General features: G+C 47.3%; 1 pseudogene; it reads left to right on the forward strand.

The window, feature by feature from the left end:
• LOC123101811 (berberine bridge enzyme-like Cyn d 4) overlaps window positions 1-4,465 on the forward strand; it is a 17,042-nt pseudogene extending 12,577 nt beyond the window's left edge.
• The last annotated feature ends 3,279 nt before the right edge of the window (window positions 4,466-7,744 follow it).

Below are 7,744 nucleotides of genomic sequence, written 5' to 3' on the forward strand. Positions count from 1 at the left end.
AACCCAAATGATGGTAATAAAATTAAATTGTGAATGTTGTCATTTACGTACTTCATATTGTTCGTCAGTATAGCCCCGCTCACAGGTCGTGTGGCGGATGGACTCGCAAACGTAGTATCCATAGAAATCATTCCCTTGTTCCTGCCACAACCACTTTACAAGAAATAGAGGTCAATCAAACTGATAAGCAAGAATGCCAAATGGTATTGATGAAACTAGCGCTTGAATGACTAGTAGATGCGCGGAACATGCTACTATAGTACTTACTTTCGGGTGTCTAAATTGCAGCTCCTTCGGCAGTCCCGGTGCTTTTCTAATGAATTTTCTCCAAACCCTGCCAGACAAAGAAAACAATTACTTGATATATCAGGAAATGAACAAAGTTGCTGATATGGTGGATAATGATCGATTTAACTTACTTCTCGAGTATTTGAGTCATGTCTGCATAGTCCTGGGGATCTTTTCGTCTTGAGTCTAAGACGATTACTAGTCCCTGCTCAAGCTTAATCTCTAGGAGAATATAGTGGAAACTGCACACGCATGCATTACTCATCAATTACATTACTATAACCTTGACTAATATATAAGGGAAACCGAATAAGCACAAGACAGTAACACTCACTTGAAGTTGTAAGGAAAGAGTATTATATCTTTGTTTTCATTAATTACGAATGATCGTAGCAAGTTGGCCTCGGTAGCTGCGGCATGAAATTTAACCTGAGTTGCATCTATGAGATATGTGTTAATGAACCCAATATCACCGACTTGTCTTTTTTTCAATTCGGCGATCTTCAATCTGCATAATATAGTGAGGATGATTATAAATACATGCAATGAAAGAGCTGAGCTATATAGAGAGACTTAATGACAGAAGTAGTACTACTTACAGACAGTAGCAGGCAACCGTTGTTTTATCGAGGGCCAATTGATTGAAAAACTGATAGAACTCCTCAAATGGAACAGGCAACAGTTCAATTCCAACGAGGTCATGCTCCTTTTTAACTTTCACATACAAAGTACTCCTCCCCCCAGAGTCTTTGCAGATTTTCAAGTACCAATCATGAAATCTTCGCATCATCGTTGATAGAGATCTTTCATCTTTGACGAGAGGCTTCCCGTACTCGTATCTTTGTATCGGCACGTCCATGGGTTCATAATGTACATCGTCGGGCAGGTAATCTGCAAGATTGCTATAACCGGGCACCATCCTCGGATCATTAACGACGTTGTGGCTAGGCACCTTGAGCGGGGGGCACGATTGCTTCGCTTGTTCGCCGAGCTAGGCAATTTGTTTCCCAGCTCGTCGTTCTTTCAGCCTTTGATCACTGACAGTACTTCCCGACCGCTCCGCTTCGACAAATTCCTTTGCAATAATGCGCTCATAGTTTCCTTTCGGCGGAGACTTCGGTGGTTTTGTCAGGGCAGCCAGAGTGCGCTTCGCTTTCACTGGATCTACCTTCTCCTCCGAAAATGGATGTCTCTTTGCTTTCAACCCTTGAAATCAGTCATCCACTTCGGTTCGTGCGATCTCGGCGTTCTCCTCCGGGGTCCTCTCGTATGGTAACTTCTTTGGAGTCTGCAGAGAAGGACCGAATCTGTATGTCCTCCCGCCTCTGGCTGTACTGCTAGACGCCGGCCGAGCAGACAGAGCGGTTGTCTTCTTTACTTGCTTACGAGGCGGAGGAGAAGGACTACGACGCGCCGGAGCAGCCAGAGCGGCGGCAGGTCTCTTCCGCCCTTGCTGACGAGGCGGAGAAGGAGGAGGCTGGCTGCTCGGGCGCGCCGGCGCAGGCAGAGAAGGAGGAGGAGTGCCGCCACGCACTGGAGAAGGAGCCGGTCGAGTGCCCTGATCGTCACTCGCCGGAGGAGGAGGCGGTGGAGGAGGCGGAGTGCCCTGACTCGCCGAAGAAGGAGGAGGAGGCGGAGGCGTCCAGTTCGGAAGGTTGATGAGCTCCTTCCGCCATAGGCATGGAGTCTTCAGAGCAGACCCCAGCCGAGTCTCCCCTTCACCGGTAGGGTGGTCAAGCTGGAGGTCCTTAAATCCCTCCGTTATTTCATCCACCATCACCCTAGCATATCCTTCTGGAATCGGCCGGCAGTGAAAAGTTGCGCCGGGTTCAGTAGGATAAACAGAGCCAACAGCCGCCTTGACCTTCAAATTTATCCATTGCGTCATAAGGTGGCAATTTTGAGACTCCGTGATAGCATCCACGGGATAGCTGGCAGGAGCCGTGAAGGCATGCTCCGGCTGAAGCAGCTCGGTGGAAGCCACACTGTTTCTGCGCTGAGATGGTGGGGTGGCTTCAGGGGAAGCTTCGGCAGTACGTTTGCTGCGATTGGCTTCTCGTTCCTCTATCGCGTCTACCCTTGCTTGCAGCGCCTGCATTTGGGTCTGCTGCACTTTTTTCCTCCTCTCATGGGATTTGTAACCGCCTGTGTCCGGAAACCCAACCTTCCATGGAATGGAGCCTGGCGTGCCTCGTGTCCGTCCAAGGTGCTCAGGATTCCCGAGGGCTATTGTGAGCTTGTCGTTCTCTCTGTCTGGAAAGAACGTCCCTTGTTACGCTGCTTCGATATACTGCTTAAGCTTCCTGACTGGTATGTCCATTTGATCGTTCGTCCAAATGCACTTCCCTGTTATAGGGTCCAAGGTTCGGCCAGCCCCGAAGAACCAAGTCCGGCAACGGTCTGGCCAGTTAATTGTCTCTGGTTCGATCCCTTTATCAACCAGATCATTCTCAGTCTTGGCCCACTTAGGCCGGGCTATGAGGTAGCCACCTGACCCCGTGCGATGGTGAAGCTTCTTCTTCGCAGCATTTTGCTTGTTTGTCGCCGACATCTTCTTACTCTTTTCCGATGTCTTGTGGGTCACAAATGCGGCCAGTGATCTCTGATCTTCTCATATTGGCAGTAAGACCTCGTATTCTCACATTCAATGCATGCACAACACATAAAATCATTCTACTTGTTTGCCTCAGCCGCATCGAGAAACTCATGCATGCCCTTAATGTACTCGCGGGTGTGTCTGTCACCGTACATCCATTGCCGGTTCATCTGCGTGCATTATATATAATTAAGTGTCCAAATTAATAGAAGTTCATCACACATTAAAACTAAAGTGCATACATAGTTCTCATCTAACAACATATAGCTCTTCAGAGCATCTAATTAATTAAACCATACATTGAAACTATGTAAAATATTTCAATGCAAAAACAAATGCGATCATAATCGCAACCAAGGTAACAATTGATCCAACGACATAATGATACCAAACCTCGGTATGAATGGCATATTTTCTAATCTTTCTAATCTTCAAGCGCATTGCATCTATCTTGATCTTGTGATCATCGACGACATCCGCAACATGCAACTCCAATATCATCTTCTCCTCCTCAATTTTTTTTATTTTTTCCTTCAACAAATTGTTTTCTTCTTCAACTAAATTTAATCTCTCGACAATAGGGTCGGTTGGCATTTTCGATTCACATACATCCTACATAAATAAAATCTATGTCACGTTGGTCGGCATAATTTTCATAAACAATAAATGAACCAATAGTTATAAAGATAATATATATACCACATCCGAATCATAGACAGGACGAGGGCTGACGGGGGCGGATACCAAAACCATCGCACTATATAAGATGCAATAATAAAAGTAAGAAAACAATACAAGTATCTATGTAAACATACAAGTAAGAATATTTTTCCTTTCAGAAAGAAGATAACAACAAGAGGCTCACCACGGTGGTGCCGGCGATGAGCTCGGCGCGGGTGATCGACAGCGGTGAAGACAGGGACGGGGCGTGACGGACCTAAGTAGTGTGGCTCAGGCATTCCATCGAACACCTTGTGTGCATAAGAGGTGAGCTAGAGCACCACCAAGTCCTCTCCCCCTCGGCCAGAGAAAAACAGAGCACTGGGGTGCTCTGCTCGCGAGCGAGGGGTATATATAGGCATCTCATTGGTCCCGGTTGGTGACATGAGCCGGGACTAAAGGGGAACCTTTGATCCCGGTTCAAGCCACCAACCGGGACCAATGGTGGTGGGCCAGGAGCGAGGCCCATTGGTCCCGGTTCATCCCACCAACTGGGACCAAAAGTTCCAGATGAACCGGGACCAATGGCCCACGTGGCCCGACCGGCCCCCTGGGCTCACGAACCGGGAGCAATGCCCACATTGGTCCCGGTTCTGGACTGAACCGGGACTAATGGGCTGACCCAGCCTGGACCAGAGCCCTATTTTCTACTAGTGCGTGAGCAAGAACCCTCGGCGGGCGTACGTCAACTTCCGGGATCTGGACGTCGGGCAGAACGACGAGGCCGGCACGTTCAAGGGCGGCGAGGCCTGGGGCGAGCGCTACTTCGTGGGCAACTACCGGCGGCTGGCGGCGGTGAAGGCGGCCGTGGATCCCACCAACTACTTCAGGAACGAGCAGAGCATCCCGCCGTTGCATTGAACGTGAGACAAGGCCGTCAGAAGAGAAGAGCTGACTGCGCGAGCGAGCGAGAGATGCCATGAATCAATCCTTCGTCATGGGCGGCTACTGCCTACTGGTGGAGATCAGTTTACTTTCCTTTGCTGAAAACGTATAAACAATGGAGTACCATCGAGTTGTATTTTTGTCAACGTTGGTGATAGATGGCTGCTGTAGTGCTGTTGGATGCAGTTTACTATCCTTCTTCAAAACCTGCCCGTGACACGAGCATCCTTCCCAATGCGGTACTTGGGCCTTCCTATCTCAGTTTGGCAGCTCAAGAAAGGTGATCTTCAATTCCTTGAAGACAAGGTGGCAAGTAGGCCAATTACATACGAGGGCAAGAACATCACCACCATTGGCCGAACGATCCTTGTCAAGTCGATGATTACCATCCTTGTGGTCTACTTCATCACGTCGCTTGTCATACCGGCATCTACTTTTCGGTATGTCAATAAGCTTGAAAGGGCTTTCCTTTGGACCGGTGCGGACAAGATGACAAGGGCAAAATGCAAAGTCAACTGGGAAATTGTTTGTCGTCCACGTGAATATGGTGGTCTAGGGGTGCTCAGCACGGATAAGTTTGCACGCGCCTTGCGCTTGAGATGGCCTTGGTATGAGTGGAAGGAACCAAACAAGATGTGGGTTGGGATGGGAAACCCGTGCGACGAGGAGGATTTGAAGTTCTTCTACGCCTCCACAACAATCACAATAGGGAACCGGGCAAGAACTTCATTTTGGGACGCCCCTTGGCTACTTGGACGTGCCCAAGGAGATCGCCCCGCTCATATTTGATGCATCCTTGAGAAAGAATTGGATGGTGCGTGAGGCCCTCCAAAATAACGCATGGATTCTGAAGATCAAACCACCTATCGCTCTATCCACCGAGCACATCCGACAGTTCTTCACCCTTTGGGGTTTAGCGCATGACGTACAACTTGATGAGAGTGTTGATGATGGCATTGTGTGGAAACATTCGACAAATGAGCTCTACTCCGCGGCCTCTGCCTACAAGGCGCAATTCCTTTGCATGGCCTTCTCCTCTTTGGACCAAATGGTGTGGAAGGCTTGGGCGCCGCCAAAGGTTAAGTTCTTCGCATGGTTGGCTATTAAAGATCGCATTTGGTTGGCCGATAGGTTGGACAAGCGGGGATGGAAAAATTATGGGTTTTGTCCTTTTTGCAACAGAGTGCAAGAGTGTGGCGCTCACCTCTTTTTCAAGTGTTGTTTTACATTGAGGCTTTGGGGCTTGGTCAAAGCGAAATTACGACTTGAGAACTTCGACGTCACTTCTTGGCACTTGGACGGCTCCATAAAAAAGTGGTGGGAAAGTCGTGCCAACGCGGGCACCACTCAGAGGAAGGCCATGGCTTCGCGTATCATGCTTCTCTCATGGAGCGTATGGAACGAAAGGGTCTTCCGCAACAAAAGCGCGCCACCAACCATTTTGCTCAACAACATCATGACCGAGGCAAATCTTTGGATCACCGCCAGGGCTAAAAACCTAGGGTCACTCATGTCGCGGGAGTGTTAGATGAAAATATGGCAACATGTCGCGAGTGTGTGTGTGTGTGGGTGTGGGTGTGTGTGTGTGTGAGAGAGAGAGAGAGAAAGAGAGAGAGAGAGTTGTCACAATGCTGTCATCACTGCCATATCAAGGACAATGGTGGGAGCCCATAGTTATAGTAGGCCTAGTATTCAAGGAAGCAGATTAGGAGCACTCGGGTGCTCCATCCCTCTATATTCAAAAATAATTTAATGATTCCAAAAAAGTCAAGAAAAAACTGGATATATTTTTGAACCAAATATGACTAGGTATTGTACTCATATAAAAAGTTTGGCCAAGAAATAATTCTCGTTGACTTCAGGGTAAAAAAACAAATTTATGACGACAATATAGTATGAATAGTACTTGTATCTAGCATTTTTTGGAAAATCTTTGACGCCGGACACAATAAAAGGAATTTCCTATTTAATCTTTTTATACGGATGCAATACTTGGTCATGTTTGATTACATAAAAAGTTCTGGGATTTTTTGACTTTTTTGAATTACTAAATTATTTTTTAATATAAGGGAGCGTAGCACCCGAGAGCTCCTATGCATTTTCGTAGTATTCAATTTGTATAGTAGAAAATGAGGAATAATAGTTGTCCATGGCCCGAATCTTAGACTAGAGCGTGAACAATGAAATTCTTGCCAGTAGGTACCGGTATTGCGCAAAAAAAGTTTGCCCTCCAAGGTATCCATAGAGACAGATGTTCGTGCATGCATTTGTAGTGGCGACGCTACGTTGTATCTGAGCATATGTGTCTGTACTTTAGTTGTTTTTCTAATGTTACACTAGTTGTGTCATGTAGCGTGGGTTTCTTCTTACACTTTTTCTAAAAACATCTGAGTCCTCACAAGGTCGGTTTTTTTGTCGGTTGAATCTGGAGGCACGCATCTCAGCGCCCGTAATACAAACCAAATAATAGTCACCTTCATTTCATTGCTCACATACGGGTCAATAGACGCGAATTTAATTAACATCCGCAGATCATGTTTGTCTATATTTAAGAAAATTTCAAATAGGAGGGCGTGGCATCGTGCGCCATTAGTGATCTAATTATTGCTAGAGCTTCACATGGGCCGTCCTTTGAATAGCTCGCTTAGTTTTTTCGCTCACTACACTGCTAGCTTAAAAACAATTGACTATCGTTTTTTGATTTGAAAAGTTAATTAAATATAAGAGAAATAGATGTATTAAAATCTTGGATTTTAACAATTCTGCAAACTAAAAAGATGATACAGAATTTAAAACATATTCATGGTTTCAAATAGTGCTCGTGAATTTTAAAAAGGTTCACAAAATTAAAAAATTCACAGGCCTTTAAAATATCCATGAATCTACTACCACTATAAAAGACAGAGAGGGGAAGATCCAAACAATCAGATCCATCCATCATCAATATCTAATGGCCCTTATTCCTTCTATGTTTAACACTGCAAACCACGCATTAAGCCACGTCCATCGATCGCTAACCCTCCCTCGCCCCTCGCGCTAAAAAAACCGCTGCCAAGCACGCCCGCAGCCCTGCACGACCTCTCGCCCCCTCCTCCTCCTCCCGCAGCCGTTAGCCGACATGGGAGCCGTGTCGCCGGAGCCGCCGCCCCCTTCGTCCACGGGAGCCGCCGCCCCCCTCGCCGCGCCGCCAGAGCCGCCGCCCCTTCCGCCGCTGGAGCCGCCGCGCCTTCGCCGCGGGAGTCGTCGCCCCTTCCT

Source organism: Triticum aestivum, chromosome 5A, assembly GCF_018294505.1.
Source record: "Triticum aestivum cultivar Chinese Spring chromosome 5A, IWGSC CS RefSeq v2.1, whole genome shotgun sequence".
NCBI lineage: Eukaryota > Viridiplantae > Streptophyta > Magnoliopsida > Poales > Poaceae > Triticum > Triticum aestivum.